Genomic DNA, 12,960 nt, shown 5'->3' on the forward strand with positions numbered 1-12,960 from the left:
ACAAATAATATGTTTTAAAATAGCACAAGCTATTTGCATTAACTATTTATAAAGAAGTTTATGATTTTACATTAACTCATGCATATCATATTTCTTTCTATATATCGTTTTAACTTTAGTGGGAGGAATATTCTTACTCACTGAGTACCGTTGTCCGTTGGTGGTGAATTGACGTCCTATTTTTTTTTTTTTGTGGGGCCTACATTGACGCATGTCAATGTAAATATAGGTTAGATAGATGAGCAAGCGATGCGTTAGGATCTCTCCTCCCTTCCAGTTGAGTTGGTGAACTCCGCATATACCATAGAGTTCATCAATCCACTGTTAGTTGGTGCTTATTTATGCATTTGTTTTTAGTTGAGAAATACCAGTGGATTTGTGTCCTGAGAAATTTGCATATTCTTTAGAGATTTCATTGATAATTCAGAGTCATATCGATTTTCTTTAAAGTTGAAACATGTGAAATTTTTTCAGACTAAAGTCTTCGAGTTTCGAAAGAATGCTTCCTTTTAGTTTAAATATTTTGACTGCATGACGAGGCAAGAAGTAAGATTAGAAAGGGTACGCTCGTGTTAATTTAAGGTAATGAGTGCCGATTAACACTAGGCCAGAAATTGGTATGGACATATTCATGGATCTACAACAGGACTTTGTGTTTTCTGTTAATTAGTAATCTGTATTGCAAAAACGTTGAAACAGTAACTTAGAAATAATTTCTGAAAATAGAAAAAATGTTAAATCGATAGATTCCGAAAAAAACCAAAAGAGAAAACGAAAAACGATTAAATTGAAAAGTAATAACGGTCATTTGAAAAAATATTTAAGAATGAAAATCGAACCATCGAATGCACAAAGGTGTCCTTAAGGAAATTATTCCCCTCAAGTACCCGAGGTTAATGGAATATATCCTCCCAGGATAGAACGATCTGGAATATATCCTCTCAGGATAGAACGATCTTACTCATCGGTGTATCGGTACCTAAAACAACGGTGTCAACGAACCAATCAACGGCAGTAAACTACACTGGAATTTATTTGTGCAGAAGAAGAAGAAGTTTTGAAGTTCAGAAAATTCACGTTTTGAAGTTCAGAAAATTCGCAAGGAAAAATTTGAGGAATCAAACGAATTTATAGCCATGGAAGTATGCGTTTCTGAAGGTTTGCAACCCTTCAGAACAGTCACTTTAAAAAGGGGTGGGAAATTTAAATGAAATCTGGGAAAGAAACGGATCGCGGGTCAGACACGCGGATCTTGGTCCCTAACGGGTTAGGATTGGATAATTTAATTAATTAATTAATTAAATAATAATTAATTAAATAATTAAAATTAAAGAAAACTTGGTCCAAAAAGATTATCAATCAATCAGATCATTTGACCAAATCTAAATCCAAATCCTAATCAGAAGCCAAAGCTGAGCCGAGCGACGACGACGGCGCGAGGGGAGACCCTCTTCTTAACTCTTTAGCAATAGAAGGAGTACTTCTACTTTTAAGTAGGAGAACTTTTCTTTCCACTATCAATGAGGGGCAAATGCTCATTTCATAAAGCAAAGGGGAACAACTCATTTTCCCTCCACTTCTTTTCCCTCCATTTCCTATTCAATCTATCAATTAAACCCAACAATGCCCCACATGAATGGGGAATGGCTATAAGATAAAGGAATGCACGGACAAGTGTGTAATTTACAAGCAAGGATTAATTGTATCCAGATAAGTAGGTTTCCCTTTGAACTTTGCGTAGTGAACATATGTCGGATATACTCGGTCAATCGGTAGATTTGATATCTTTGAACTGTTGAGCTTTGGTGCATACCTAGACAACCACATGTCACACAATCAATCCTTTACCGTCTATGGTTCTTACGGTTGTGTTCGTTTCAGCCATAAACACTTCCTAGTTTCATGAGTGTAAAGAGAATGGGCTTTTTACAATCATCCTCTTTGAAGCGGCTTACACTTCACACTCACATAGGTGATTCCTAAACGTGTTATCATGTAGTCTGGTCAAACCTTCCAAACTTAGAAACCATTAAAAAAAAACTTAAGCTTTATTAACTCGTTAAAAAGCCTTAGCGTTTTATCCTTGTTCTTGAACATTGTCTTCATCACGAGAATAGATTGAGTTTTTTGACAATGCCGAACCGTCAGTCACAACTTTATTTGATCTCCTTGAACCTAGATCTTGGGATCTCCAGTCTGCTAGGTAGAGTTACCGCCATGATGACTTGTCCTAAGCCTTAAACCCATTCCCTTAAATGATCTTTCAACCGCCTCTCTAGTTAGGCCTTTTGTAAGTGGATCCGACACATTATCTCTAGACTTTACATAGTCAATAGTGATAATTCCACTAGAGAGTAGTTTTCTCATGGTATTATGTCTCTGTCTTATATGACGAGATTTTTCGTTGTACATAACGCTCCCTGCCCTACCTGTTGCTGCTTGACTATGACAATGTATGCATATAAGTCCCAGAGGTTTGGGCTAGAATGGCATATCTTCTAAGAAATTTCGGAGGTATTCAGCTTCTTCACCGGTCTTATCTAAAGCTATAAACTCAGATTCCATCGTAGAACGGGCGATGCACGTCTGTTTGGATGATTTCGAAGATCTTTGCTCCACCCCCAATTGTGAAAACATATCCACTCGTGGATTTAACTTCAGATGATCCAGTGATCCAATTTGCATCACTCTATCCTTCAATCACGGCAGGGTATTTGTTATAATGCAAAGCATAGTCTTGGGTATGTTTCAGATACCCCAAAACTCATTTCATTGCCATCCAGTGAGTTTGATTGGGATTACTTGTGAACCGACTCAATTTGCTAATAGCACATGCTATATCTGGTCGCGTACAATTCATGATATATATCAAACTTCCCAACACTCTTGCATAATCCAATTGTGAGTCGCTTTCACCTTCATTCTTCCGAAATGTATAGTTCACGTCAATCGAGTCTTGGAAACATTGAAATCCAAATACTTAAACTTGTCAAGTACTCTTTCAATATAACGAGATCGCGATAATGCTAGACCTTGTGGAGTTTTATGAATTCGATTCCTAAGACCAAATCAGTAACTCCTAAGTCCTTCATATCAAATTTGCTAGCCAGCATGCGCTTAGTAGCATTTATATCGGTAATATCTTTACTCATTATCAACATGTCATCAACATATAAATAAACAATGACTTCATGATTTGGAGTGTTTTTAATGTAAACACATTTGTCACACTCGTTAATCTTAAATTCATTTGCCAACATTGTTTGGTCAAATTTTGCATGCCATTGTTTGGTTGCTTGTTTTAGTTCATAAAGCGACTTAACCAGTTTGCATACTTTCCCTTCTTTACGAGGAACCACAAATCTCTCAGGTTGCTCTATGTAAATTTCTTCCTCCAACTCTCCATTTAAGAAAGCTGTCTTAACATCCATTTGATGGATTTCAAGACCATGTACGGCCGCCAGTGCCACTAACACCCAAATAGATGTTATCCTTGTTACCGGCGAGTATGTGTCAAAGTAATCAAGGCCTTATTTTTGCCTATAACCTTTGACCACAGGTCTTGCCTTATATTTGTCAATAGTGCCATCAGCTTTCATTTTCCTTTTAAAAATCCATTTTAATCCTAAAGGTTTATTTCTAGGAGGAAGATCAACCAATTCCCATGTATGGATGTTCAAAATTGAGTCAATCTCACTATTGACTGCCTCTTTCCAAAATGCTAAATCAAAAGAAGACATCGCTGCTTTAAATGTTTGAGGGTCATTTTCAAGCAAGAATGTCACAAAATCTAGTCCAAAGGAAGTAGATGTCCTTTGACATTTGCTACGCCTTGGATCCTCTTCACTTGGTGTACTTTCCTTTGGTTCTTCCTGCGTTCGTTTAGATCTTTCACTTGACGACTCATATTCAGTTTTATACGGATAAATGTTTTCAAAGAATTCAAGATTATCCGATTCAATTACCGTATTAACATGAATTTCGGATTGTCGGATTTGTGAACCAAAAACCGACAAGTTTTGCTGTTTGTAGCATATCCAATAAAAACACAATCCACAGTTTTTGGTCTGATTTTTACCCTTTTGGGTAAAGTAACTTGTAGCTTTGCTAAACACCCCCACACTTTGAAATATTTCAAGTTGGGTTTTCTTCCTTTTCATAGTTTATATGGAATAGATTGTGTGATGTGGGGCACCCTGTTGAGTATTCGGTTAGCTGTTGTAACACCCCGCATCTTGGAACTGAGTTTAAGCTCATATCATTAGAGTTCTAGTGGAAACACTGAAGGTTTGAACGTTTTGCGAAAATGGTTGATAGGCCTATTTCGGGCGGCCGATAACTCCTTAATCGGTTTGGAATTTGGGAAATTACCCCAATGAATTTGTAGTATGTGGAAATACCTTTCTAACGATACAAAGACCAAGCCAATCGAGATCGAGCAAGAGATATGATCGTCTCAATATGGCTAATAGTAAGGCACTTGAAATCCTATCGAATCGGCTAAGTTTTCGATACGTCTGCCTTCCAGCCAACTTTCGTGAAAATATGTTATGAATTTGGGAAAACTTCCTTGATGAAAGTTGTAACCCTTTGAAATATCTTTCCAACGGTATATTATGGGCCTTTAACGGATCTGTGTACAAGAAGTTATGTCCATTTTACCGAACACTGTGCAGAATCGACTCATGTCGCTATTTCAGGCGCGTGGGGGCGCGTGCGATAGTCCCGCATCGCGGGCCAATCGCGCAAGTCTGAGTATTGAGCTACAGAACACTGCGCGATGGTCCCGAATCGCGGAACCATCGCGAAACGGGTCAGTTTCGGGTCAAAAGGTCGGGTTTACGCGTTTTAAGTTATATTTAAGGTTTGGGGTTTATTTCCCCAGCACCCCATTCACGAAAAATTAACCTAAAGTCAAGAAGAACAAGTCCCAAACCTCAAGATCTCCCAAGGTAAGTTTTTATCATGATTCTAGGGTGAATTTAAGTCCCTAATCCCTTTCTAACTTGAGTAAACTCTTCTAATCCATAGAGTTAGGATTGGAACATTTTTGTTGGATGTGGAAACCCTAGAACCCGAATTCAAGAGGATTGGACTTCAAAAAGGTAATGTTTCTACTCTCTAATCATGTATAGTTGTGAATTGATGAGTTCTTGGGAGAATAGTAAATGGGTTTGATAAAGAGGATTATATAAACTATGCTAGAGTTTTGGATTGTTGACTTGAGATTGTTATAATGATATGGGTGATGGAGAATGATGTTAATTACATCTAATTGAGATTGTAGAATCACCTAGAAGTAATAGAATGGGAATTGGGTGAAGAAACACCATTAATGGAGATTGTGGAGCTTTATGCCCACTAAGTGTTTGATAAAATGCTTAGATGACCAAAGCATGAATATTATTGCTAATATAGAATCCCTTTGGCTTGTATTGATATAGATCAAAGTTGAAAGGGGCGACGAACATTGTATTTCGCTCAAAGGTTGGAATTAAGGTATGTGAGGCTAACTATCTACGTTAGGGAAATGTTCATGATTCTCCTACGCCTCATTCTTCATACTTGTCGGAATTTGACTCGAATACGAGTTTAGCCCTGGTTTTATGATATGTTGTAGAATTTGTTATCTTAAGGGTTGCGATTTTACGAAATTCGTTCATGGTTATCAATTTGAATATCATGAACTCGGCACGTAATCTTTATAGACTTATGTATTGTTACCACATGAGTCTCGGTCTAGAAAGTCGGTATGCTCGAAACGGTCGGTGTTTCGGTTCGATCCGACATGTCTATGTCTATTTCGGCATTGCATTGTTCATTGTTGTTGTGGTCTCGATCCTTATTAATTAACCATAATTATACATATGTGATTTTGCCCGAGGGCACGGCACGATCGTGTATACGTATACATGGCCGAGGCCATTGGGACGCACTACTAGGCCGAGGCCATAGCGTGCATTTATTATTGGGCGAGGAGCCCGCATATACAAACACGGATAATACGGATGATTCGGATATAGAGAAGGAGTATTCATATCTCTCTTCCTTGCTATTACGATTCTGATGCTTATCGGTTTCGGTTTCGGTTTTCGGTATTTTATTGCTTCGGTTGCTTTACATACCGATGCAATTCAAATGTGTTGATGTCCCTTTTTATTGCTTGGGGCACCATCTCGCGATGCGGACGTAACGATATACAGGTTGACGACTCAGCTATTTAGGAGTGCACGTATCAGCTATTGGTGAGCCCCAAATTCCTTCGGGGCGTTGTCAGTTATCCAGTCAATTCAGTTTATAGACAGCTCTATTATTCAGCACTCTTAGAGGCTTCATAGACACAGTTCGGGACAGGTCGGATATTTATTATGTTAGCCTTGTTGGCGATCGTTGATTGTTTGGTTTAGCCATGTTGGCTACTTTCAGATATGTTCAGATTGTCTAAGTATTTCCGCATTATGATATTTCAGTGAGACTTTTAGTTAATCAGCATGTGTTAGTTTTATTTTATAAATTAGTTATGTTTTGATATCACATGTTGATCCAGCCAGCCAGTTGGTTCGCTCGGTCACATGCGATCGGGCACGGGTGCCGTGTTACGTCCAGGCCCAGGTTCGGGGCGTGACAGCTGTAAGGATAGCTTCCCCCCACAAGCTCTGCGGTAAATCGGAACTTATTAGTAAAGCATTCATCATTTCCTTTAATGTTTGGTTTTTCCTTTCCGCAATTCCATTTGATTGTGGTGTGTAAAGGCGATAGTTTGATGAATAGTTTCATATTCTAAACATATCTCTGTGAAAGGAGATTCGTATTCTCCTTTTATCACTTCTAATCATTTTTATCTTTTTATTCAATTGATTTTTCACTTCGTTCTTGTATTGCTTAATGCATCAATTGCTCCATCCTTACTATTAAGCAAAAACACATAACAATATCGAGTGCAATCGTCAATAAAAGTTATAAAATATTTTTTCCCACCGCGAGATGGTATTGACTTCATATCACATATATCTGTGTGGATTAAGTCTAAAGGATCTGAATTCCTATCAATAGACTTATATGGATGTTTAATAGACTTAGATTCAATACAAATTTCATATTTTGATTTATTACACTCGAATTTAGGCAATACTTCTAAATTAATCAATTTTCGCAAGGTTTTGTAGTTGACATGTCCTAAACGAACATGCCATATATCATTTCCAATAAGTAAGACGAAGCTGAATTCTTATTAATACTGTCAACAACCATTACATTACGTTTGAAAAGGCCCTCGGTGAGGTAGCCCTTTCCTATGAACATCTCATTCTTACTTATTACAACTTTCTCACTAACAAGCACACACTTAAATCCGTTTTGACGAGTAGTACGGCTGAAACTAAATTCTTCCTAATTGTAGGAATGTGCAGAACGTTGTTGAGAGTCAGCACCTTGTCGGAAGTCATCTTCAAAAGTATCTTCCATATGTTTCAACTGTGGCTGTTGCAGTATTTCCCATAAAAAGCTCCTCTTCGGGTCCAGCGGGAGCGTAGGTTGCAAATGCTTCTTTCGCAGAGCAAACATGTCGTGTGGCACCAGAATCAAGCCACCACTTCTTTGGGTTTCCAAGCAAATTGCACTCTGATAGCATTGCACACAGATCATCAATGTCATCATCCATCTTTTCCACCATGTTCGCCTGACCTGTCCTTTTTCGGAAGACGACAATTTGGGCCTTTGTGGCCAGCTTTCCCACAATTATAGCAGTTGCCCTTGAACTTTTTTCTTGGCTTGCTCCTTCTTTTGTCCGGTGGACTTCTTTCTTTTCTTACTTTTTGGGGCAGCCTCTTCAACGATATTCACTCCCATAATCGTAGAATTCCCACGCGACTTCTTCTAGGTTGTTTTGTTATCTTCCTCAATCTTAAGACGAATCACAAGATCTTCCAACTTCATTTCCTTGCGCTTGTACTTTAGATAATTTTTGAAAGCTTTCCACGAAGGAGGCAACTTTTCAATCATTGCAGCCACTTGAAATGCTTCGTTAACTACCATGCCTTCAGCAATAAGGTCATGAAAAATAAGTTGAAGTTCTTGAACTTGGGTTCCAACGGTTCTGCTGTCTATCATTTTATAGTCTAGAAACTTGGCAACCACAAATTTTTTCAAGCATGCGTCTTCAGTCTTATACTTCTTCTCAAGTGCATCCCACAATTCTTTAGAAGTTTTCATAGCACTGTAGACATTGTACAAATCATCCTCCAAAGCACTTGGGATGTAGCCCTTGCATAGAAAATCTGTCTGTTTCCACGTCTCAGCAATCATAAATTTTTCATTGGCCGACATATCAGTAGCAGGCACAGGAGGGTCTTCATTGGTGAACTTCTGCATACCAAGAGTGGTAAGAAAAAAGAACACCCTTTGCTTCCCTCCTTTGAAGTTGGCTCCGAAAAATTTCCCCGGTTTTTCCGCCGGTGGCACAGGAGTTCGGCTTGTTGCCGCAACAGTCGCCGAAGTAGTAGTGCTTTCAATTGCCATTTCTTTTCACTGTCAAAATTGACAAACTGTTTTAATAATCAGAATAGCAAACTTTTCACAACAACAACGACGAAGTTTTTATGCTCTTCAAATCGTTGTACAAGTATAAACTTTAATATTCCAACGAACTTTTTATATCTTCAAGTCAGAATACGAAATTTCATATGGAGTAGAAAACCACACAGGTTTTAGTCTCCAAAACAGAGTACAGATTAATATATAAAATATAATTTCCTTAAGATTGTTAGTAATCTGTATTGCAAAAACGTTGAAACAGTAACTTAGAAATAATTTTTGAAAATAGAAAACAGAAACTGGATAGATTCTGGAAAAACCAATAGAAAACGAAAAACAGAAACTAGAAAAGTAATAACAATCTCTGAAAAATATTTAAGAATGAAAAAAGAGCCCACTAAATGCATAGTGTGTCCTTAAGGAAATTATTTCCCTCAAGTACCCGAGGTTAATGGAATATATCCTCCCAGGATAGAACGATCTTACTCACCCGTGTATCGGTACCTAAAACAGCGGTGTGTTGAACCACTCAACGGCAGTAAACTACACTGGAATTTATTTGTGCAGAAGAAGAAGAAGTTTTGAAGTTCAAAAAATTCGCAAGGAAAATCTGAGGAATCAAACGAATTTATAGCCATGGAAGTACTGTTTCTGAAGGTTTGCAACCCTTCAGAACAGTCACTTTAAAAACGGGTGGAAAATTTAAATGAAATCTGGGAAAGAAACGGGTTGCGAGTCAGACACGCGGATCCGGGTCACTAACAAGTCAGGATTGGATAATTTAATTAATTAAATAATAATTAATTAAATAATTAAAATTAAAGAAAATTTGGTCCAAAAAGATAATCAATCAGTCAGATCATCCGAATCCGAAAGCCGAAGCCAAGCCGAGCGACGACGACGGCGCGAGGGGAGACCCTCTTCTTAACCCTTTAGCAACAAGAAGGAGTACTTCTACTTTTAAGTAGGAGAACTTTTCTTTCCACTACCAATGAGGGACAAATGCTCATTTCATAAAGCAAGGGGGAAGAACTCATTTTCCCTCAATTTCCCATTCAATCTATCAAATAAACCCAACAATTTCTTAGATGCAAATTGCATTTCTTAGTCCTCTAAGAAGCAACACAATGTTGGCAAATTCAATGCCGAAGCGGAGTGTCATGTTCTAACTTCTCTCGCAGCTGAACTAGCGTGGATTCTTCATTCTGTGACTCTTTGGGGTATATCCCGATTCTCCTCCCGTGCTTTATTCTGACAACGTTAGTGTCCTATACCTCACAAGCAATCCGATTATTCATGCTCAAATAAAGCATATTGAACTATACAATCACTTTATCAGCGAGAAGCTTTCCACTGGGGCAATGGTTACAACATATGTCATGTCCTTGACACAAGTAGTCGACATTTTTGCGAAGGCCTTATCGAAGCAGTATTTTAATTTCTACGGAGTAAGCTTAGAGTTGTATTATTACCAACGTCTAGCTTGAGGGGAGATGATAGAGAGGAGCAACATGAAGAAAAGAATTCTTGAGGGGAGATTATAGGAATTATAGTTTGACATATATATATATATATATATATATATATATATATATATATATATATATATATATATATATATATATATATATATATATTAGATGTTGAATAAGAATTCTAATCTTATTATATTGCGGTATTAGAGCCATATGGCGATATTAAGAACCCTTCGTGTACATGAATAAGCCATCAAGAAAATATAAAGAGAAGAGCACTTTTTCTTATTAAACCTTGCTTTTTAATCTTCTTCAACCCTGCCTCACTCCCCCAAGCCCAAAGTCAACCTCACAAGTCAACCTCACCCCTCATTTCCTCCGCGTCATCCTTATAGTGTTTAACTAAAATAAAAGAGTTAAATGTAAGAAATGTTATAGTGAAGGATGTATTATGTGTATAGAAAAAGAATTTGATACAAAGATAAATAAAGAAGAAAAACATAAAAATAAATAAATGATCCTACTATCAATTTAAGAATAATGACATTAGAGGCAAGAGTAAATTAATTAGAAACAAGATTACATAAATTAGAAAAAGGAAAACAAAAAGAAGAATGTAACGAAACTGAAGAAATAGTCCCATCTAACACAAGACAAATAATTAGATCTCTTAAGCCAATACCAGAAGACTATCAAGAAGAATTAATGAGCGTAGAAGATTATGAGGCACTGGTATGTAATAAGGATAAAAAAATTAGGAACAATAAAGATACTTGCAAGAATAAAAATAGATGATTATGAAATAGAAACACTAGCATTAGTAGATTCGGGATGTACAAAGTGCATAATAAATCAAAGAGTAGTCCCCCCACACTTAATAATTTTTTTAGAAAAACCAGTTGCTGCTATGCAAATGGATGGAACACATAATATATATAGACATTATGTTCATAAAGCATGCATTAGCTTTGTAAATACATGCTCAGAATTTTACAAGCCTAGTTACAAAATAGATAAAATATGGGTAAGAAACTTAAATATAAATGTAGACTTTGTCATAGGATTAGATTTTATGTTACATAATAATGGTAGTTGTATGATTACAAGAGATGAAGTAATTATATATATATATTCTTATATATATATAAGAATACATCCAGAAAAGAAATATAGAGTATTAAAAGATCATACGATTATAAAGTGTAATTTCAGTAACGGAGAATATATATTACATAGTGAAGACAAACAATACAATACCTTAATAGATTTAATTATAAATTTTAGTGAAAAATCTCAAGAAAATAATAAAAATACAATTAGAATATTAGAAGTAATAGAATCTTCGCAACATAAACAAAGGAAGATCTTAGAAAAATTAGAATAAAACTTCGATTTCTTAAAATCACAAGAATTAGAGAGAGATAGAAAAATTCAGTTTTTAAACAATAAGTTCAATTTAGAAAAAATACCCACAAATAGAAAGACTAATTAGAACTATTACAGAAAAACCAAAAGAATTAGAAATAAAGACAACCCAATTGGTCGCACAGATAACTCAACAAATAGAACTTTTACTTAGTGATATTAACGAATTGAAAAAGAAAATAGGAACAATAAAAGAAATTTCTCTTTTATGAGTAAATCAGACCTATATAATGACGCCTTACAATTGATAAATCTATCCCGTTTCCACAAGACTATAAAGATTATATCCCTAGCACTAAATCTGATCAAATAATACTAAAACAAAACGCTACTAAAATAGCATTACTATTAGCAGTTAACACAAAATTAGATAAAATAATTAAGGAAAAAGAAGTAAGGGTTTTCTATATCTTTAATAGAATCTACAACTTCAAGCCAAGTTTGGGAAATACCATTGGTCTTGCCATGTATTTCAACATAATATTTAAATTTCTTTTCTTGATTTTTGTCTGTAAAATATTGGCGAAAGCGTTTAGAGCTGCTATAAAATGTTTTGTGTCTTTTTTTTATTGTATGCTATCCATGGATTGTTTACCAAACATGTTTGTGGTTTGTCTATTATACATTCTGCTAATTTTCTAAACGTCACGTTTGACGGTGGGAAAGATATTAAGTTATGCTTCGTCCCAAATCATAATCTGTCTATAACGTTATTTCCTACCGAAGCTTTTCCTCTTATTATCTTACTATGGTTTCTTACCATGAAAGTTGTTGATCGTTGTTTAGAGGTAGATCTCTTTAGTACTTCTAAATTCATTAATTCTTTGATCTGTACTTTAAAATCTTCTAAGTCTTGATTTGTAGCTTCTATTGAGGCTGTTTTTATTACATATTCTGGGTTTATTATATCTAATCTACATACAATATTATTATTTTCCCAATGTCTTGGAGGTTTTTCTCCTATTATTTCTATTTCATCTAATATTTTTATTATATTATGTAAATCTTTTTGGTTTTTTATTACTCCTATTCTTTCTATTCCTGTTTTAAAATTATATAACTCTGTTTCTACATCTATCAAAGTATATTCTTTTTCTAATACATCGTCATTTTCTAATATATTGTCATCTTCATTTTCTTCTAGAATTAAATTCTTTGGTTCTATTTTTTCTTTACAACATGTACTATTGTCATGACCCAACCCGCCATGACTGGCACCCACACTAACTCCTAGTGGTCGAATTAATACTCTTAACCATCTACTCATTAAAATTCCATTTTTACTTAGTCAATTCATTTAGTTCACAACAAATTAAACGCAAGATTAAATCAAAAGTAGTCATGCCATAAGACAATAATGTAAGTGCGGAAGTCCAAGCTATTACAACCCCAAAATCCGAAAGTCACCGTACAAGACTCTAATCCAAAACATGTCTAAGGAATTCGTACTGTCTGAAATAAATAAAAATCAATGTCTGGAATGGACATGGACATTAAATAAAGGAATATCTTCGGGCGACCTGGCACG

The 12,960-nt window shown here is 35.8% G+C and overlaps 1 pseudogene; it reads right to left on the bottom strand.

The window, feature by feature from the left end:
• Nucleotides 1–3,026: 3,026 nt before the first annotated feature.
• On the bottom strand, nt 3,027–8,517 carry LOC132062332 (uncharacterized; annotated as a pseudogene).
• Nucleotides 8,518–12,960: the final 4,443 nt, after the last annotated feature.

The sequence above is a fragment of the Lycium ferocissimum genome, chromosome 7, assembly GCF_029784015.1.
Source record: "Lycium ferocissimum isolate CSIRO_LF1 chromosome 7, AGI_CSIRO_Lferr_CH_V1, whole genome shotgun sequence".
Taxonomy (NCBI): domain Eukaryota; kingdom Viridiplantae; phylum Streptophyta; class Magnoliopsida; order Solanales; family Solanaceae; genus Lycium; species Lycium ferocissimum.